At 42.0% G+C, this 22,746-nt stretch overlaps 1 protein-coding gene across 7 annotated transcripts in view; it reads right to left on the bottom strand.

Annotated features, from left to right (window-relative positions):
* The window catches only part of gli2a (GLI family zinc finger 2a), a 592,799-nt gene that overhangs the window by 254,609 nt on the left and 315,444 nt on the right, over positions 1 to 22,746 (bottom strand). Inside the window, exon 2 of one of the 7 annotated variants that reach the window (XM_072258705.1) lies at positions 15,333 to 15,730. The exons of the other annotated variants lie outside the window; for them this stretch is intronic. The gene's annotated coding sequence lies outside the window, so the exon portion shown is untranslated. The remainder of the gene's footprint in view (positions 1 to 15,332; positions 15,731 to 22,746) is intronic. 7 annotated transcript variants of the gene reach the window in all.

The raw sequence follows: 22,746 nt of genomic DNA on the forward strand, positions 1-22,746 counted from the left end.
TTAACCACTGTATTCTACTGGCCTCTACCACTTCCTCTGGCAGTTTGTTCTACGTAAAAAGTTCAAAGTTCAAAGCAAATTTAATTGATTATCAAAGTACATGTATGTCACCATACACAACCCTAAGGTTCAATTTCTTGCAGGCATACACAATAAATCCAAGAAACAAAACAGAATCAATGAAATACCTTACCCAACAGGACAGACAAACAACCCTCCCATCACTTTCCCTACCCACTGCTCTCAGTATTATTTTATAGCTTCTGAAACTTACCCCCTGGCAACCTTGGCCTTACACTCCACCACAGGTATTCCATTTGCCTGATCCATCCTTCTCCATCTCTTCAAGCTAACTTTTTCCCCCTCTTCCCCAGTTCAGAGAAAGTGCCCTTGGTCTGAAACATAAATTCTGTTTCTCTTCCCACATGCACGGCCCGACCTGCTGATTGTCTCCAGCTTTTTCCATTGTAAAAACCCAACAGGTCCTCTAATGTTCCTTAGAAAAGGAAATCTGTTGTCCGTATCTGGTCTGACCTCTAAATGAGACCACACACCACAGGGATGTGGTCGACCCTGAACTACCATTTGAAATGGCCTTGCAAGTCAGAGCAACTATAGATGTACTATAAATCTCTAAATGAAGAAATAGTACATGTTGTCCTCACCACAGCCCTCGAGGAAGGGGGAGAAAAGAACTTCAAAAGAACCAATTCATTGGCTATAGTGCACTTGAATTGAAAGGAGATTCTCTATAAGTAGAAATCTTATTTTCTTTCACATCTTATTCCCTACCAGGGCATACTATTCCCCACAGTAGCAGTGTGAATTCCTTCAGTTCCCACTTCACTTGCCCTTCGTCTGACTGCAATTGATCTTGAATGAAGAATTATTCTGCACTGAAAGTTCATGACTGAAAAGCCCAAAACCACATTCCACACAGGAGGCTCAGACCCATTCCGAGGAAGCTTACGTCCTCTTTAACGGTGCTGGATATGAAGAAGGAACCTGCCTAAACCCATGGAACCACAAGACTTCCTAGCCCCAGGCACTAACTTCAATTTATTGAATTTTTCAATGCCCTCAGGAATGTTAACTAGGACTTTAGTCACCCCAACCCTTTATTCATGTTCAGAAGACTCTACCTGGCCATTTATTTATTACTTTTACTTGGATATAGTGTGTGGAGAAGGTCCTTCCGGTCCACTGTCCTGCGCCACCCAGCTACCCACTGATTTAATCCTAGCCTAATCACAGGACAATTTACAACGGCCAATCAGCCTATGCTGGGATGTGATGTTGAAGTTGTACAAGATGCTGGTGAGGCCCAGTTTGGAGTATTGTGTGCAGTTTTGGTCACCTATAAAACTCTGGTTAGGCCACATCTGGAATATTGGGTACCATTTTGTTTGCCCCACTATAGGAAGGATGTTGAGGCTTTGGAGTGGGTGCAGAAGAGATTTACCAGGATGCTGCCTGGTTTAGAGGGCAGGTGCTATCACAGGAGGCTAGATAAACTTGGGTTCTGAGGGGAGATCTGATAGAGCCTTATAGGATTTTGAAAGGCATAGATAGAGATAGAGATTCCCAGGTTTGAAATGTCTAATACCAGGGGGCGTGAATTGAAGGTGAGAATGGATAGTTTCAAGGGAGATATGAGGGGTACGTTTTTTACTCAGAGAATGGCGGATGGCTGAAATGGTGGTAGAGACAAATACATTAGAGGCTTTGAGGAGACGTTTGGATAGGATATGAGTAAGATGGAGAGATATGGATATTGTGTGGATAGGAGGGGTTAATGTTTTGGTGTTTTTGATTGGCTTTTTATCTGGTTCAGTGCAACATTTGGGGCCGAATGGCCAGCTCCAGCGCTGTACTTTTCAACATTCTATGTTCTACTACAGGAAAGATGTAAATAAAGTTGAAAGAGTAGAGACTGGATGACCTGAGTTATAAAGAAATATTCATAGGTTAGGATTTAATTCCCTGGAATGTAGAAGAATGAGAGGAGATTTGATGGAGGTGTACAAAATTATGAGGGGAGTAGATAGGCTGAATGCAAGCAGGCTTTTTCCACTGAGGTTGGGTGGGATTAGAACTAAAGGTCAAGGGTTAAGAGTGAAAGGTGAAAAGTTTAAGGGGAACATGCAGGGAAACTTCTTCACTCAGAGGGTTGAAAGAGTGTGGAATGAGCTGCCAGCACAAGTGGTGCATGCAAGCTGAATTACAATGTTTAAGAGAAGTTTGGATAGGTACATGGATAGTAGGGGTATGGAGTGCTGCAGTCCTGGTTTAGGTTGATGGGAGTACACAGTTTAAATGGTTAGGCATGTTGAATTGAATTGATTTTATTACTTACATCCTTCAGCATGTACCTCCTGATGGGCTGAAGGGTCTGTTTCTGTGCTGTATTTTTCCATGGCTCTACCATCTCACACATCTCTGGAATGTGGGAGGAAACCAGAGCATCCGGAGGAAAACCACTATGCCACGGGAAGAATGTATAAACTTTCTCACAAAGGATGCCGGGATTGAACTCTGAACTGCAGCACCCTGGGCTGTAATATTGTTGTGCTAATCTCTACATTCCTGCGACGTCCTAATTGTCAGCATGCCCATTTCTTTTCATTGCTCTTGTCTACAATAAGCTGAATGCCCAAGTTGGTGCAGCCTTTCATTGATTCTGTTACGGTTATTATTCTGTGGATTTATTGAGTTTTCCCGCTAAAAGATTAATCTCAGGGTGGTATCTGGTGACATATATGTACTTTGATGATAAACTTTGAAATTGTGACAATCCTCTCTAATTCCTGAAATGGGTTCTACATTCATACAGGGAATCCTAATGGGTACTGTGAAGTAGCTTCCCTGTGGGAAAATGGGTGGAATTTCATTGAAAGCCTGCTGAAAGTAGGGAGGAACTTGCAATTGCTTCTGCATATCCTCAGTTCCTAAGAAGGAATGCCTCTGAAGTTCTTTACGCCTCCAGCATTATTGATGAAGAGCAATAACTGACTTGCACCTGGTGGGAGAGATTCACTATCATTGCAGAGGAAGCAGGGGATAACTGTGGCCTGAGGAAATATCCACACTTCTCCGAACTCTCTCCTTTCCAGCTCCTCGCCACTTTGTGTTAATAGTTAAAAGCTCTTTGAAAACAAAGTGGAAACTGAGATTTTATTCTGTTGAACGCACTGCTGCCCCGTGAACCTTGGGTTGTTTGCTACAATGATGTGGAAAGGAAGTAATCTGTGCTCTCAAAAGACCTTATAGCAGCTTTTATTCCGTGCAGAAAGTTCCAACCAATCCAGCAGTCAGAAAAAGAATATTGGCTCACAAATCACACGGGAATCCGCGGCAGACACCTCCTTGTGTAAATATTTGTCTGTTCTTTAGGAAGGTAGTAGCACACGTCTAGTTCCATTATTCTGTGTTTGAGAATCATCAGTGTTAATGCCCTTGGCATAAACCACTCAAAGCAGCAGTTTATATGGGAGATGTATTTAGACTGGCAGATACTTAAATTCTTGAAAAACAAAGAAAATACTGAATCGACTGACACAGTTCTTAAAGTGGCAGCTTGGTACTTTAGGATTATGCAGGTTATTACACACCCCACCCTTTTACAGCCCAGCGTCTTCAACAGTAGATAGAAAGAGGAGATAAACGTGACCCCTTAAAATAGTATACGGCCTCTAGCAAAGTGATACTCTCAGTAAGGTCCACTCAGCACCTTCACTGACATTCCTCTCTTCCAGCGGCCCATGCCAGAGGCATGACATCTATTACTCCAGGAGCGCACTACTACAAAATATAATTTACTCATAGATGGAGGGGTATACCGACCACCACTTTGGAGCCAGGCAGTGGTCAATGGTTAGGGACTATCCACCCCCTCCCTCTGCCCTCATCACCCCCTTCCATTCAAAGACTGTATGTACTTTGATCTCAAGTTCAGTGATGTCACTAAAATAACAGTCATGGAACTAGACAGCGTGCAACCAGGTCCATTGGTCCAAGTTTGTCCATGCCGACCAAGTTGCCTAACTGGATTGGTCCATTTGTCCATGTTTGGATCATATTCCTCTGAACCAGTGATTTCTAAACATTTTTGTGCCATGGAGTTTTACCATTAACCGAGAGGTCCACGGGCCTCTGGTTGGGAACCTCTACTCTAAACCCTTTATTCAAAGATGCCTCCTGACCGAATGATAATTCCCACCATCACCCTCCATCTGCCCGACCTGCTGATTATTTTGAGAATTTTCTGTTTCACTTCAGTCTTCCAGCATCTGTGACCTTCTAGTTTTGAAGTCCCTCATAAATGCAAGACGTACTTCTTTCTAAAGTGGTGTCCCATCAAATGGGACACAATAGTTTCATGTTTTTTTTAATTTCGAGATACAGCATGGTAACAGGCCCTTCAGGCCCAATGGGCCTGCACTGCCGAGCTACACCCATGTTTCCACATAAGCAACTAAACTACACACGTTTGGAACATGGGGGAAACCAAAACTCCAGAGGAAGCTGTGCAGTCACAGAGAAATCTTGCAAACTCCTTACAGGCAGCAGTGGGAATTCAACCTGGGTCACTGGTGCGGTAAGGGGATACACTGATGGCCACACTTCTATTGGACAGGAACACACTAGCCTGAATTATATTGTAACAAACAATGAAGCATTTTGGGCCATCAAGTTTACATCAGCTCATTGAGAAACCAATCCAGTAACCTCCATAGTACTAAAAAAAAATTCTCCTTCAAGTTACCATGCAAAGTCATCACACCAAAGGGAAATTGTTTTCCAAGTATTAAAGCTAACTAGTTTCTCTAGCAGGTCATGAGATGACCAACCCTTTGGAATCCTGACTTCCTGCATTCCTGACTTGTCCTCTTTCATTCCAGTCTTGATGAAGGGTCTCAGCACAAAACATCTACTGCTTACTCTTTTCCATGGATGCTGCCTGGCCTGCTGAACCCTTGGGAAATGACCTGTGATTTCATCATCAGGTAATTTGCCCCAATTTTAACTATTTGCCTAATTAGAAGACTGAAATCACAAAAGGTAGTTGTTAGAGGTGTGGACCTCTTCTGAAAATTGCAGTCGTTGCTAGGACAACTTTTAGCTGTAAACTTCTGTTAAGTGAAGTACTAAGGGATATGATTCAACGTTGACATCATGAAGTTAGTCACTGATCCCATTGAATGGAGGAACAGGCTCACATACTACATTGCCCACAGAAGTTCTAATATCATTCCTCACCAAACAAAAAGTTAACTAAAACTTCCTCAAGATATCCACCTTGATGTTCTATTTAGTGTTAAAAATGCTTTCAGTGATCATGTCTTTTGCAAAGGGAATTCAGATGTTTAGTCCAATTAAGGCAATGTTTATCTTGAAGCTGTCCCTAACAAACTTTCAGGCACTGCATTCCAGACAGCATTTAACACATTCACCTCTAGGTCTTCCATGAACTTCTTTAACTCTTTGTCTTCAGGTTACAAAATTACCTGCTTTTTTGTATTTAGTCTGTTACAATTGATCAAATGATAACCAATTTGGTGGATCAATATTGTATGACTTTACACAAATACGTTCTGTGTATAATTATAAACAATTATAAAAGGCAAAATCTGAGAAGGCTTTGCCAGGTGAGAAGCCACCCAAATTGTGTAGGACAGGAATCTTACATCTAATTTGGATTTTCAAAACCGACTCATTGATAAAAAATAAGAATGGATCCAGTTTTGAAAAGTCCCTAGGCTGCAGGAACAGGCCAAAAGCACATCAGCAAATGAGATGAACTTTTTTCTGTCAACCCAACACAGTGGTAAGGCCTTCATCTTCCACCTAGATCTTTTAAGGTAGTTAAAGTAATGGCAGCCCCATCAGACTGTGTGTACAAACAAATCATTCTCAGTTAGCAAAATGTGCAATTTATTGCAGTGATGTTTGAAATGTCCATAAAAATGTCACATTTTCTGATGTATGCCTAACATTGTTCGACTTAATGAACTTTTCTTTTTAAAGTTTATTACAGTTTATAGTAAGGCTCTTCCTACTGTTAATAGTTTGTTGTCCAAGTGGGAAACTCTCCATATTTCCCTTTGCAAGTTCAGCTGCTGGTTAAACAGCATCTTAACAGGCAGAGGACGAGGTAGTCAAACGAGGGACAAGGGTTTTCTGCACCCTTAGGCTCGGGCTTGAAGAAGGAGGCTAAATTTAGGGAAGGATTCTATGGTTTCCATCTAAGAAAGTCAAGATTTTTGTTTAAATCAACAAAATTGATCACCTTTATTCTGTTAAAGGAGAATCTCTTATATTCATCTCAGGGCATTAAGGATAGCCTTGTCAGCTTCATGCATATCTCAAACTTATTGACTGGCTGAAGATTCAATGCTTGCCCCAAGTAGTGAAGATGGAAGATGGCCACAGTTTTGCAGAGTAGTAGAGACATTTAACTTCCTCCAGAACAAAAGTAGTCTGCACTTTCACATCTGTTAACTTGTATAGACTGAACATACCGTAGTGCCAGTATTTACTTCAGGCATGCCAGGAGTCACACTCACGTCCCCATCTACATCAACGGAACTGTAGTGGAGCGTGTATCAAGCTTCAAATTCCTTGGTGTCCACATTTCTGAGGATCTCACCTGGTCCCTGAGCTCCTCCATCCTGATTAAAAAGGCGCAATAGCGCCTTTATTTCCTGCGGAGCATGAAGAAAGGTCACCTCTGTCCCAGGGTACTGACAGACTTTTACCGCTGTACCATTGAGAGCATACTCACCAACTGCAACTCAGTGTGGTATGGCAATTGTCCCGTATTGGACTGCAAAGCACTCCAATGGGTGGTGAAAACTGCCCAGCAGATTGTCGGCACCCAATTGCCCACCATTGAGAACATCTACCATATTCGCTGCCTGGGCAGGGCGAAATGCATTATCAGGGATGCATCTCACCCTAACCATGGACTTTTTACTCTCCTCCCATCTGGTAGTCACTACAGGAGCCTCTGCTCCCACACCAGCAGGCACAGGAAGAGCTTCTTCCCTGAGGCTGTGACACTGAATCTCTCATCACAGCGCTAAGCAGTATTGCATCCGTATTGTACTGTCTCAGTATTTTTATATTTGTGTGCTGCAGCACTTTTTTTATTCGCAATTATTTTGTAAATAACACTATTCTTTGCATTTCTGGTCAGATGCTAAATGCATTTTATTGGCTTTGTATCTGTACTCGGCACAAAGACAATAAAGTTGAATCTAATCTAATCTAATCTAATTTACCTGACGTGCATTCTACAGTGTAACCCGAACACTCCTCCAGAGTTTCTCCATGTCTTGAAACTTCAGAGTTGTAATGAAAAGTCATCAATCTAACATATTAACTTGATTCTTTCTCTCTGCAGGTGCTGCCTAACCTGCTGAATAAATTCAGCATAGTGTTTTCACAGGAGTAATAACTCTTGTATTCTCACCATGGAACCATGTTCAGGGTGTCTAGGTTAGAGTTAAGTATATAATACTGTATAAACCCCTCTTGGGCTTCCAGCCAGGTACAGATATTGACTTTGGCCTGCAGTTTAATGACAGGCTCTGCCACTTTCATCAGGGATGATGCCTGGGTATGTCTACACTGATGGTATTTATACCCCCATCATCCCTCCCTCCTGGTCGGTTAGTCCTCAACCAATCAGGTTTCTCCTGCCCACCTTGTTTACAATCGAATTCCATTTCTTACTTAGAGTGACACTTCGCCCTTTGCAAGTTCAGCTGCTGTCACTATTTAAGGCAGAGATAGATAGGTTCTTGATTAGCCAGGGCATCAAAGGGTATGGGGAGAAGGCAGGGGAATGGGGATGACTGGAAGAATTGGATCAGCACGTGATTGAATGGCATAGCAGACTCAATGGGCCGAAAGGCCTATATCTGCTCCTATATCTTATGGTCTTTTGGTCCAAATTAAAACCCATTGCTGCTGCCTTTCCCTATATTTCCACAGCTTCTGGAAGGATTGCCAGGATTCTGATTAAAACCATCCACAAGCCCGTAAGGAAGCTCAAATCACAGCTTCATTGGGTCAAAGATGATCTGACACTCAAGTCGGCTGGTGTTTACGATTCCCTGTGAATGAGGAACAGCATATATCGGCCAGATGGGACGCATGGTGGAAACCTGCATCAAGGAGCACAGGAGGTGTATCCATCTGGGTTGCCCGGAGAAATTGGCAATAGCAGAACATTGCATTCACAATGGCCATAGGATTGACTTTGACAGCATAAAACTACTGTGCCACGCCAGTGGCTTTTGGGACCGCCCAGTAAAGGAAGACACTGAAATAAAACTAGAGGAAAAGGGTTTATTTGTCGTGTACAGTGGGTAAGCACTAGATCCTTTTTCATATAATACTATATACTTGATTGTTCAAGCCAAATGGAAGTGTTCTTTATGATACTTACTTCATGAAGTTAAATCAAAAATTAAAATGTTTACAAGTTTTTGCAAACAGTACTTCAAACTAAAGGAAATCACTATAATTTCAAAGAGTGAAAGACAAGGATGGAACAGATATATAATTCTCCACAAAAAAGGAGATTGATACATGCAATGGAGTTGTGGAGCAAGGCAGAAAAGGCTAGATCATTTTACAGTTTGCTAAATTTGTTCCAGTTGGATGACTATCTTTGCATTTTTATTTGGCTTTGTGATATTTTATTTCCTTTCTGAGGGTAAGCCCTCAGTCCGCAAGCTTAGCTTTAATGGTTCCGATGACTTACAACATTCCTATTCTGCTTGCATTGTGGAAACCTTTGAAAGAGGAAGGAAAAAAAAAGAATGTGCCACTGATCAAAGCCCCAGCAAAGCCCCCAAAGGAAGGCAAGATCAGGCCCGTAAAGAAGATTTTCACAGAATTAACAGTTGATACATTGTGAAGCTGAAGGTACATTAAAAAAGTCTGTTTTCAGAAATCTCCTTACACTTCATTATATAATTTTTACAGAAAATTAAGGTCAATCAGGGCACTGATCCTATGTAGTTAGACTCTCCTTAAGGCTGGCCTCTTTGACCAAACTTCCTGGGGTATGCCTCTTAATATTTCTTGCCCTGCTTTGAAGTGTATTTTTCTCTATATCTCTGCTGATTGCCCAGGGCTGTTTTCCTACAATAAAGCTGCTGCTTAAGTGTGAGTTGTCAATGTTATTAAGCCACTGAGCTAGCAGTGGCATGCAAAAGTTTGGGCACCCTGGTCAAAATTTCTGTTACTGTGAATAGCAAAGCGAATAAAAGACGACCTAATTTCCAAAAGGCATAAAGTTAAAGATGACACATTTCTTTAATATTTTAAGCAAGATTACTTTTTTATTTCCATCTTTTACAGTTTCAAAATAACAAAAAAGGAAAAGCGCCTGAAGCAAAAGTTTGGGCACCCTGCATGGCAGTACTTAGTAACAACCCCTTTGGCAAGTATCACAGCTTGTAAACACTTTCTGTAGCCAGCTAAGAGTCTTTCAATTCTTGTTTGGGGGATTTTTGCCCATTCTTTCTTGCAAAAGGCTTCTAGTTCTGTGAGATTCTTGGGCCATCTTGCATGCACTGCTCTTTTGAGGTCAATCCACAGATTTTCAATGATGTTTAGGTCAGGGGACTGTGAGGGCCATGGCAAAACCTTCAGCTTGTGCCTCTTGAGGTAGTCCATTGTGGATTTTGAGGTGTGTTTAGGATCATTATCCTGTTGTAGAAGCCATCGTCTTTTCATCTTTGGCTTTTTTACAGACGGTGTGATGTTTGCTTCCAGAATTTGCTGGCACTTAATTGAATTCATTCTTCCCTCTACCAGTGAAATGTTCCCTGTGCCACTGGCTGCAACACAAGCCCAAAGCATAATCGATCCACCCCCGTGCTTAATAGTTGGAAAGGTGTTCCTTTCATGAAATTTTGCACTCCAAACATACCTTTGCTCATTGCAGCCAAAAAGTTCTATTTTAATTTCATCAGTCCACAGGAATGTTTCCAAAATGCATCAGGCTTGTTCCTTTGCAAACTTCTGATACTGAATCTCTTCCATGAAGGTCATATTTGTGCAGGTGTCGCTGCACAGTAGAACAGTGCACCACCACTCCAGAGTCTGCGAAATCTTCCTGAGGGTCTCTTGCAGTCAAATGGGGGTTTTGATTTGCCTTTCTAGCAATCCTACAAGCAGTTCTCTCGAAAAGTTTTCTTGGTCTTCCAGACCTCAACTTGATCTCCACCATTCCTGTTAACTGCCATTTCTTAATTACATTACGAACTGAGGAAACGGCTACCTGAAAACGCTTTGCTATCTTCTTATAGCCTTCTCCTGCTTTGTGGGTATCATTTATTTTAATTTTCAGAGTGCTAGGCAGCTGCTTAGAGGAGCCCGTGGCTTCTGATAGTTGGGACAAGGTTTGAGGAGTCAGGGTATTCATAAAGCTTTGAAATTTGCATCGCCTGGCCTTTCCTAATGATGAATGTGAACAAGCTATAGCTCTAACAAGCTAATTAAGGTATAAGACCTTGGTAAAAGTTATCTGAGAGCTCATTTCCCTTGGAATGCCCAAACTTTTGCATGGTGCTCCTTACCTTTTTTTCACTCTAAAATTGTACAAAACAAAAATAATACACTAACCTTGCTTAAAATGTTGAAAAGAATGTTTCATCTTTAACTTTATGACTTTTGGAGATCAGTTCATCTTCTACTCACTTAACTATTCACAGTAACAAAAATTTTGACTGGGTTGCCCAAGCTTTTGCATGTCACTGTATGTTCTGTAACTTTCTACTCCATTGAATGCAGCAGGAGAGCCATACTTGCACTTTCTTGCATTCCCAGAGAGACCAGCAGTTAACCTCATAATCGTGTCTATGAAATGGTAGGTAGCTGCATCCTAAACACAAAATACTCTGCAGATGCTGGGGTCAAAGCACAACACGCTGGAGGAACTCAGCAGGTCAGGCAGCATCCGTAGAAACGAACTGTCAAGTTTTCCCCTATTCCTTCTTCACCTTTCCCGCCTATAACCTCCCTGCTTCCCCTCCCCCACCCCTTTATCTTTCCCCTTACTGGTTTTTCACCTGGCGCCTACCAGTCTTCTTCCCACCCTCCCCCTGTGTTCTTTATAGGGCCTCTGCCCCTTCCCTCTTCAGTCCTGATGAAGGGTCTCGGCCTGAAACTTTGACTGTTCATTTCCACGGATGCTGCCCGACCTGCTGAGTTCCTCCAGCGTGTTGTGCGAGCTTCATCCAAAGATGTGGAACAGCCACTTAGGCCATGAGAGTCCCAGGCTGTCATCAGTGGGAAAACAGGACAGAATTGAGATGTAGCTGTTCAAGCTCAGATTCATTTATTTATCAAATGGCCATTGATCACAGTTCTAATCAACAAGCTCCAAAACCTGGGCCTCTGTACCTCCCTCTGCAACTGGATCCTTGACTTCCTTATCAGGAGAGCACAACCAGAAGTAACATCTCCTCCTCACTGAGAATCGACACCGGCGCACCTCAAGGGTGTGCACACACCACACTACTCTGCTCTCTCTACACCCGCGAATGTTTGGCTAGGCGTGGTTCAAACACCATCTACAAATTTACCAATGACGCAGTTAGTTCAGATGGTGACATGGGGGCATACAGGAGCGAGATAGATCAGCTGGTTGAGTGGTGTCACAACAACAACCTTGCACTCAACCTCAGCAGGACCAAGGAATTGATTGTTTAATTCAGGAAGGGGAAGTTGACGGAACACACACACATTGAGGGATCAGCAGAGGAAAGGATAAGCAGTTTAAGTCTCTGGGTGTCAATATCACTGAAGGTCTATCCTGGATCCAGCCTGTTGATGCAATTACAAAGAAGGCAGGATGTTGGTTACATTTCATTAGAGTTTAAGGAGACTTCATCTGTCAGCAAAGACTTTGCTTGGGCCATCTTTGAAATGTTCCCACAGCCTAAGGACTCATATTCAAGGACTCTTCATCTCATGTTCTTGATTATATATTGATTATTTATTATTAATTCTTTCCCTTTGTATTTGCACAGTTTGTTGTCTTTTGTACACTGGTTGAATGCCCAAGTTCATGCGGTCTTTCATTGATTCTATTATGGTTATTATTCTAGTATGAATTTATTGAGTATGCCCACAAGAAACTGAATCTCAGGGTTGTATTTGGGTGCCATATTTGTATTTTGATATATAAAAAAATACAAACGTTTGTACTTTGAACTTTGAAGACTCTCAAAGATTTATACAGATGTACCGTGCAGAACATTCTAACTGGCTGCATCACCATGTGTTATGGAGGGGCCACTGCGCCAGATCGGAAAAAGCTGCAGAAAATTGTCCACACAGCCAGGTCCACCATGGGCCCTGGCCTTCCCAGCACCAAGAGCACTTTCAAAAGCCGATGCCTCTAAAAGGTGGCATTCATCATTACGGACCTGCATCACCCAGGGTGTACCCTCTTCTCATTGTTACCATCTATGACAGGGGTTCCCAGCCCTGGGTCCATGGACCCCTCGGTTAATAGTGGGGGTCCATGGTGTAAAGGTTGGGAACCCCTGATCTAGGAGGAGTTACAGGAGTCTGAAAACACACACTCAATGTTTCAGGAACAGCTTCTTCCTCTCCGCCGTCAGATTTCTGAATGGACAATGAACCCATGAACACTACCTCTTTATGCACCACTGACTTAATAGAATTATATTTCTTACTGTAATTTATAATTTTTAATTCTATGTATTGCAATATGCTGCTGCTGCAAAACAACAAAATTTATGACATATGTCGGTGAGATTAAATCTGATTCTGAAATGTACAGTGAAATGCATTATTGTGTTAACAACCAACAAAGCCTAAGGATGTGCTGGGGGCAGCCCGTGAGTTCATTTGCTACCTCACATTTGTAAGAAGCTAGATTCAATCCTAATCTTGAGTGCCAATTTTGCGGAGTTTGCACGTTCAGTAAATTTTTTCTCCTGTTTTCTCCCTTACTTCAGCAATGCAGGTCAGTCAGCCGTTGTAAATTAATCTTTAGTGGGGATTAATGGCAAAAGAAATCAAAGGCAAGTTGATAGGCAGGTGAGAGAGAACCACTGCGCTCTGCCGACTGGTGCTCGGGTGGTGATCACAGTATTATAATGGGAAGAGGTGAGGCTGGAGGAGTTGGATACCGGAGCATTGGTACATTAGTATATTCACAGGATTTGTCAGCGTTCTTTAAAGATTCGCTTTGTCACGTGTACATCGAAACATACAAATGTGTCATTTGTGTCAACAGTCAGAATAGTCCAAATGTGTGCTGTGGGGGCAGCCCACAAGTGCAGCCATTCTTCCAATGCCAACCTCGCATGCCCACAACTTACAAATGCTGAGCAACACAGACAAAATGCAGGAGAAACTAAGCAGGTCAGGCAGCAACAGTTGATTTTTTTCGGGACAAGACTCTTCATCAGGACGTTTCAATATTCTGCCTAATCTCTTCTATTTACTAACCTTAACCTGTATGTCTTTAGAATGTGTGAAGAAATCAGAGCATGGGCAGGAAAGCCCCGCGGACACAGGGAGAATGAATAAGCTCCTTACAGACATGGTGGAAATTGAACCCCCATCTTCCAGTCTCTCGCAATGTAAAACCTTGTGCTAACCACTACACCACCTTGTTGCTTGTATATGCATATATGGACACAGGAATAGACTCATTATATAAACTCTTGTGGTCATCAGGTCTATCAATACTCATTCTCAGTGATGAATGGGGGTGCAGTCTGGAGGTAAGGAGGCTAACAATTACACTAGACAGCAAATTTTTTTGAAGGTGTTGCTTTCTCAGAAATTTTTAAGGGTTCGATAGACTGCTTGCAGCTGAATACAAATATAATTTCAGACTACTTGTATCATGTAGGAATTTGGAGAAACTGGAAATTAACTTTGATTGAATATAATGCGTTTAATTGCATGCCGGTACTGACATTTTTCAATAGCTCACCTAAGCTAAAAATGTTTCGTTGATGATTTTTTTTGTACTTAGTGTCTGAGGCTTTCTCGCTTTAAAACAGCAACAATAATCAGTCAGCATTAATGGATTGCAAAAAGTATTCAGGAAGCAAAATCTTTGTTGTCCAGTGCCATGCATGCATCCATAAGGAAAGAACACCTCTAATAGCGGCAGGTAACAAAGAGCAGAACAAGCTCATAAGTGAGCTGACTCTGATGTATCTACCCAAGGCAGCAACCATTCCCTGGTACAGCGTGGAGGCCTCTTTAAAAAGAAATACAAGCAGGACACACGATGCATGCATGACGCCTGCCAACAGTGCTATCTGGTCCTTTTTAGAAAAACTAAACAGATTGTACTTAGATGCGGAAATTATCTGCATCTAGCAGATGTGTCTCTAGCACTTGCTAATAACATCTATGCATCATTCTGCTCGGGAGGAATGCGCAGTAAAAAATGAAAATGAGCAAAATTCATGGTGTACCTCACAGTCTTGCATGCAAACTGCTCGTTGTTAACATGCTGTTTGTATAATTACAGTACTTAAAATTGCAAAGGTATCGCTTTGGTCCTGAAAAGTGACTGCAGTTCAAATTAATCACCCACCTGGCTAAACACTGATTTATTACCAACTCAGTAACAGTCCTACTTAATGCTGGAGATCACCAGGATTAAGTAATTGCTTCAAGCAAAAAGTTTATTATCTCCAAGATTAACATGGATAAAAGATTCTAGACCATGCAAACAACATAGCCACAATCCAAAGACCCACAAGGCAAAATTACTAAACAGGTTGGAGTATAGTCTTTGGCTAATCCTTAAGGAAACTGAACAACCTTTAAACCTTAAATATACCCTTAATATCTAAAATCCTCCAAGAGGACCACAAACTTTTCATAGGGTTTGGAGGCTTGCGTGCCTCAATGAGCTGGAGAGCTATGTTGGCTGGAGCAGGGTCACCCATGCCAACCAGGTCAAAAGGTAGAAGCCAGACTAAGAGTGGTCCACTAGTCCTCCAATTTTGGGAGTTCAGCTCAGGGCTAATAACCCTCACTGGTCAAAATATTGTAACGGAAACAGCAATGAAAGAAGCCTTCAATGCCGCCCTAAAAACCAGCGATGTAATGGGCAGTAAGCAAGTCAGTCATATCTAAAACTTGTCCAGAAATAGCTGTTCTGTTTAATGTCATGCAGGAATGCTCACACATTGAAATCAGTGCTGAAATTCTGATCCACTGAAATCAAAAGCACTAGACTTCAGAAGCAAACTTCAATGTCACCATATGATGTGTTTGGCATATTTCATCCAAAGATGAATTTCTACCTTTTTTTTGGATGAACGCTAAAGCACTTCTCCATTATTCTGTCAATAGATGCAGGAACAGAAACTTGTGCTTTGGTAAAACAACAAAGAAATTTGAATGCACTCGTCAGGTCAGGAAATATCTGTGGAGAAAGAAACTGCATCTTTCTGTTCACAGACACTGTCTGATTTGAATTTCTGTTGTTTTAGTTCAACTTTTTAGCATCAAAGGTATCTTCCTTCTGCATTTGTTTATAGCCTTGGTGTTGATGAAAGTCCAGAAGAGCTTCATAGGACCATAGAACAAGCAGTTAATCTGTATTCTTGTGCACTGTTCAGACTTTTCATTTGCTCCTGTCATTCATTTCGATGACTCTGAACTGTTCTCAACTCCATCTATGCACTTCGCTTCCATGACTCTGTAACACATTAATCAAATGGCTTCAGTTTTATTAGGGGAATTAGTTACTAAAAGCCATTGGGTGGAAGACAAGAGTCCAATAGCATCAATTGCAGACATCCCACCTTGCAAAAACTCATTTCAGGGAGGTAGCGCCATCAATTTGCGGGAGACTTCCGGAAGAGGCGGGATGTTTGCAATAGAGTAGCTCCTTAGCAGCTAGCCAGCTAGTTTAAATAACGTTAGCTATGCTAATGAATGAATGACACCTGTTAAACTTACCTCAACATGTCTTTTACAGTCTTAACCCACCATGGGCAATAGAAAAGTCACTGTTGCAAACAGTGCAGCGAGCAACACTGTCATTATTTTGACCCCTGTTAGGCAGGGGTACACTTCAGTGTAGTCTGGGGTGATGTACGTTTTATATTTTTTTGGAACACTCTGCCATGGCGTGCTCTCGCTTGTGCTCGCTCTCTCTCGTGGTCGCTCGTGCGCTCTCAAGCGCTCTCGCTTGCTTTCTCTCTTGCTTGCTCGCTCTCTCTCACTCTCTCTCAAAAAAATTGATTTCTGTGATATTGTATATAATTTGCGGGCATCAGGGAGCCACTATTAATATGCGGGAGACTCCCGGAAGTTCTGGGAGAGGTGGGATATCTGCAATTGAAGGAGTGAGCTGAGAACTCTTTTAATGTTCTCTGTTGCTATCCACTATGTGTGAACAAATGATTAGGTCATCGGAGCCTCTGGGAGCTTCCACTGTGCCAATTGGCTGTTTCATAAAAGTGAGGTCTCTTCCAAGGTATTTAATTAGTTGGTTGTAAAGTGATTTGAGGCATCAGAGGCTGTGAAAGATCCGACAAAAATAGAGGAAGTCTCCTCCTTTAACTCTTTCATTTAAGCACAGAGGGACGTTTAAGAATAGAGGGACGTTTAGCTAGCACAGAGATGATGAGGAATTTCTTTAACCAGAGGATGGTGAATCTGTAGAATTCAATGCCATGGACGGCTATTGAGGTCAAGTCATTGAGTATATTTAGAATGGAGGTTGAGAGGTTCTTGGTTAGTCAGGGTGTCAAAAGTTACAAGGAGAAGGCAGGAGAATGCGGTTGAGAAGGAAAACAAATCAGCCATGATGGAATGGTGGAGCAGATACAATGGACCAATGGCCTAATACTGTTCTTATATCTTATGTCTTATTTTCAAATCTACAGGGTTTTTTGGTTAATACAATAAGGCACAATTAATTTGAGCTTTTGGTGATGATGTACAGAAGTAGCAATTGATTAAAATGTATTTATATTAATATAAATATTATATATTGTATTAATTGTTTTTGTTGGTTTGGAAGACACATCGTAGATTAAACATCAAATGTAAGCATTATAATTTGTGCACTTGAATTCAAACAGGTAAGATTTTGGAAATCTTTGCTGAGTCAACAGGAAATAATTTTTCACCCATTTTCGAATATTGGTCCTCATTGAAGGTGACTCAGAGATTAGAAGGGATATACCCCATACATGGGTCAAGCAGTTAAATACTTCATTTCAATTATGTGACATTATAGTTATGTTCATGACCTTGGAATCCATGTGCTTATTTAATTATTAATCCTTTGTACTTTATGAAAACAAATTGATCAACCTACTTATGCAGGATCTGCAATAAGACAATCGGCAAAGAATGCCAGTGCTGGCCAAGGAGCAATGTCACAAAAAGATGGCATCCATCAAAAAGGACCCCCATCACCCAGGTCATGTCTTATTCTCATTTCCGCTGTCAAGGAGGAAGGACAGGAGCCTGAAGACACAAAGTTTCAGGAACGGCTTCTTCCCCTCCACCATCAGATGTCTGATTGGTCAATGAACCCATGAACACTACCTCTTTTTTTCCCTCCTGTCTTTTTGCACTATGTATTTTAGAACCATAGAACATTACAGCACAGAAAACAGGCCATTCGGGCCTTCTAGTCTGTGCCAAAACTTTATTCTGCTAGTCCCATTGACCTGCACCCAGTCTATAACCCTCCAGACCTCTCCCATCCATGTACCTATCCAATTTATTCTTAAAACTTAAGAGTGAGCTCGCATTTACCACGTCAGATGGCAGCTCGTTCCACACTCCCACCACTCTCTGAGTGAAGTTCCTCCTAATGTTCCCCCTAAGCCTTTCCCCTTTCACCCTAAAGCCATGTCCTCTAATTTATTTATTATTACATAATTATTATAATTTAGTTTTTTATTATTACGTATAGCAATGTACTTCTGCTGCAAAACAACAAATTTCACAACATATGCTAATGATATTAAACCTGATTCTGATTCAATTGCTCCGCTTATAGTAGAGGTTAAAGGTTTGGGAGACTCTCTCAGAGTAGTCTCCGTGAGAAACTGCAATTTTTGTTTTTTGTAGTTGCAACCAATAGTGATGGAGAGAGTGATTGTTTAACATAGCACAGGAGAAGAATGCCCAAGGTTGTTCAGCCATGGTCATATTGAACGGTGGGACAGGCTTGGGGTGGGCTGGGATGTAATTCCATGACTCCTACTCATTTTCTTAAATGTAGAACATGCCTGATTTGTTGATGGTAAAAAGGCATTGTGGTTTCTGAAAGTCCGTCACCTGGCTCGTGATATCACCTGCTCTTGTAGTCACAGTACTGTATGTGGCTGGTTTCATTGAACTCCTCATCAATGGTGACTCCCAGGATGTTGAAGGTGTGGGTCTCAGCAATGGTCATACCATTAGATGTCAAGGAAGAAGTTTAGACTCTTTTGTTGGAGAATTCCTTGGCATATTTATTTATTGAGATACAGCACGGAATAGGCCCTTCCGGCCCTTTGAGCCAGCAACCCCCGATTTAACCCTAGGTTAATGACAGGACAATTTATGAAAGACCAATTAACTGATTCACCAGTATGTCTTTGGACCGTGAGAGGAAACTGGAGCACCCAGAGAAAACCCACACATTCCAGGAGGATGTACAGACTCCTTACAGATGACGTTGAAATTGAACTCCGAACTCTGACGCCCTGAGCTGTAATAGTGTCACACTAACCTCTACTCTACTGTGGCGCCCATTTGCTTTTATGGGGTAATTGCTTTTTTAGAAGAGTTATCCAATTAAAATTAGTGGTCCGATATTCAGAATCAGCATCAGGTTTAATATCATTGGCAAATGCCGTGAGATTTGTTAATTTAGTGGCAGCAGTTCAACGCAATACATAATATAGAAAAAATAAGTAAGTAAATCAGTTAGACTAAGTATATATATGTATGAGTTTAATTTAAAATAGTGCAAAAACAGAAATAATATTAATAAAGTAAGGTAGTGTTCATGGGTTCAATGTCCGCTTAAGAATCGTACGGCAGAGGGGAAGAAGCTGTTCCTGAACCGCTAAGTGTGTGCCTTCAGGCTTCTGTACCTCCTCCCTGATGGTAACAATGAGAAAAGGTCATGCCCTGGGTGATGGATGTTCTTAATAATGGATGCTGCCTTCTGAGACACCGCTCCTTGAAGATGTCTTGAATACTACAGAGGCTAGTACCCAAGATGGAGCTGACCAATTTTACAACTTTCTGTAGCAACTTTCGATCCTGTGCAGTTGCCTCCCCCCACCCCATGGTGTAGCCTGTTAGAAAGCTCTACATGATACAGCTATAGAAGTTTGTGTTTTAGGTGATAAACCCAATCTCCTCAAACTTCTAATGTAATATAACCACTGTCTTGTCTTCTTTATAGCTGCAATGATATGTTGGGACCAGATTAGATCCTCAGAGATCTTGACAACCAGGAACTTGAAATTGCTCACTCTCTCCACTTCTGATCCCTCTATGAGGATTGGTTCATGTTCCCTTGGTTTACCCTTCCTGAGGTCCACAATCAGCTCTTTGGTCTTACTGACGTTGAGGGTAAGGTTGTTGCTGTGACACCACTCAACTAGCTGGTATATCTCGCTGCTGTATGCCCCTTCATCTGCATCTGAAATTCTACCAACAAAGTTTATATCATCAGCAAATTTATAGATGGCTTTTGAGCTATGCCTGGCCACACAGTCATGTGTATAGAGTGAGTAGAGCAGTGGGCTAAGCACATATCTTCTTCCATAAATCCCTCTTAATTTAATTCAATATAGTTTGGAAACAATTTTGGATATGTTTCTACTGTCCTTTCAGGCTACATGTATGTATTCCAGGTCAGAGTGATTCACGTTGTAGAGCATGAGCTCTTAAATTTTATTCAGCCCATGTGATTCTCCTGAAGTTCAGGAATGATGCATGAAGGATTGCTATGTACACACATATAATAGTGGAGGAACTCAGCAGGTCAGGGAGCATCTAAGCAAAGGAATAAACAAGCAACATATTGAGCTGAGACTCTTCAGATGAGCTTCCTGACCTGCTGAGTTCCTCCTGCATTTTGTATGTGCTACTCTGGATTTCCAGCATCTGCAGAATCCCTTGTGTTTATGAGGGAAAGCTGTTGGTAGAGTCAGCAGTGAGTACTTGGGCCTGATCTCAGTACCTCCAGAGCTAGAACCTAAATCTTGTTAATATCTGCAGATGCTAAAAATCCAGAACAACACACACAAAATTCTGGAGGAACTCAGTGGGTCAGGCAGTACCTACAGAAATGAATAAACGGTTAACAGTTTGGGATGAGATCCTTCTTCAGGACTGACCAGGAAGGGGGAAGATGCCAGAATAAAAATAGGTTGAGTGAACTTGGCCTTTTTTCCTTGGAGCGGCGGAGGATGAGAGGTGACCTGATAGAGGTGTATCAGATGATGAGAAGCATTGATCGTGTGGATAGTCAGAGGCTTTTTTCGCAGGGCTGGAATGGCTAACATGAGAGGGCATAGTTTCAAGGTGCTTGGAAGAAGGTACAGAGGAGATGTCAGGAGTAAGTTTTTACATAGAGAGTGGTGAGTGCGTGGAATGGGCTGCCGGCGACGGTGGTGGAGGTGGATTCGATAAGGTCTTTTAAGAGACTCCTGGACAGGTACATGGAGCTCAGAAAAATAGAGGGCTATGGGTAACCCTAGGTAATTTCTCAGGTAAGGACATGTTTGGCACAGCTTTGTGGGCCGAAGGGCCTGGGTTTAAAAAATAAAAAAGGTGGGGGGAGGGGAAGGAAGCTAGATTGAAGCCAGGTGGTTAATATTGCTCTTAAATCAGGGAAGCCGTTGACTTCTCTCCGGCTGTAAGCAAACTGGAAAGTAATTCTGCCTACAAGTCTAACTTGGCTGTAACTGGCAAATGTCATTAAGCACTGATTGTTAGGAGTTCAGAGACACAAAGGCATAGAGCAGCTCCTCTCAAGCCTCTTTAACTATGTAAGGTATAATTACTGCCAAGAGCCATTAACAGCTCCTTTATAATGCAAAAAAAATTACGTAAGGTGTTCTACAAGTCTTGACCTCTCTCTGTCGCCTGTTAATAAAATCTTTTCTTCCTCCATTGATCCATAGTTACAAGGTACCAAGCTGAGCTCTTTCAGCACATAATGAAGACCAGGAACACATAAAGAAATAAAACTATAGATGAAAGATAGAAAAGGAAATCAAAGCATCAAGGAGAGCACACAGCAAATTCTTGTAACAACAATCTGTTTTATGTGATCTGCTACTGAGTAACTCCACTGGCAGAAATATAGATCAGGACTATCCTCTCTTCTACATTGTTTGTACAAGTAGCATCCAAACACCAAATTCTGGATAAAATGGGAAAATGCATAATTCAGCTGGATCTGCAATTCAAACTCAGCAAAAAAAATTTAACTAGTAATAAAGAGGCATTAATTCCAAAGGTGGCTCTTTGGAAGTGATACGGCTATTTAAGATTTCCTTCTTCACTGAGGATTACCCCCACCCTGTACTGACCTGGGAATTAAGTCTTCCCTGCTGTGGGAATTCTTTTGCCCAAGTGCTCGGTGGGCAGGTGTATCCATTATTTACCATTGTGAGAAGACTCCTCCTGGGATACCTCTGGGGTTTTTAAAACACAAAGATGCCCTTTCTCACTCTTTACCTGAACTCATACACTGCTATATAATTCCAGGTGGCATGGAAAACTATGTACTGAACAAACCTCAGGGGTTTTAAAGTGGATGCAGGCTCTTTTCAACGATGCATCTGCACATTACTCACCACTTTCTGAACACTGTGCCGCATATCTTTTCCCTAACAGCACAATCTACCTCACTGCCTGCTAGAGGCTTGGATAGAGAACCAAGAAAATTCCACTTCCATTTCCATTGTGGCCTGTCTGAGAATTTGAACCAGGTTTCATAATTCTGGATGTGGGAGTGGCTGGTAAAAGTGAGTATCCAGCTGTTCCAAAACCTCTGCTGGCTCACTGATACCATTAGTCACTTTAGGCCAATGAACAGGTCCGGGCAAAATCAGAATTATCTGGAAATGCTCAGCAGGTATCACAGTAGCATCATGGTTAGCATAACGTTACCATAGTGCCAGTGACCGAGAATCTATTCCCACCACTGCCTGTAAGGTGTTTCTACGTTCTCCCCGTGACCGTATGGGTTTCCTCTGGGTGCTCCAGTTTCTTCCCATGTTTCAAAGACATGTGGGTTAGTAGGTTAATTGGTCACTGGGGCATAACCAGCTGGCGCAGGCTCACCGGGTGAGCAGGCCCTGGTACTATTTATTGAGATACAGCATCCCTTGAGCCACAATACCCACCAAACCCCAAGTTAACTCTTCATAGGAGAATTTACAATGATGAATTAACCCAACGGTGCATCTTTGGACTGTGGAAGGAAACCAGGGCACCCGGAGGAAACACACGCAGTCATGAGGAGAATGAAAAATCTCCTGCAGGCAGTGGCGGGAACTGAACCTGCCTCGCTGGTACAGCAAAGCATTGTGCTAACCACTACACTACTGTGCCACTCTGTGCTGTGATTCTAAATTAAATTAAAGGTTAAACAGCATCTATAGAGAGAGAAAAATCAGTTTTATTTCCCCCCCCCCACCGCCATCACAACAAATGTTGCCAAAACTACTGGGTGTA

The sequence above is a fragment of the Mobula birostris genome, chromosome 5 (genome assembly GCF_030028105.1).
Source record: "Mobula birostris isolate sMobBir1 chromosome 5, sMobBir1.hap1, whole genome shotgun sequence".
Taxonomy (NCBI): domain Eukaryota; kingdom Metazoa; phylum Chordata; class Chondrichthyes; order Myliobatiformes; family Myliobatidae; genus Mobula; species Mobula birostris.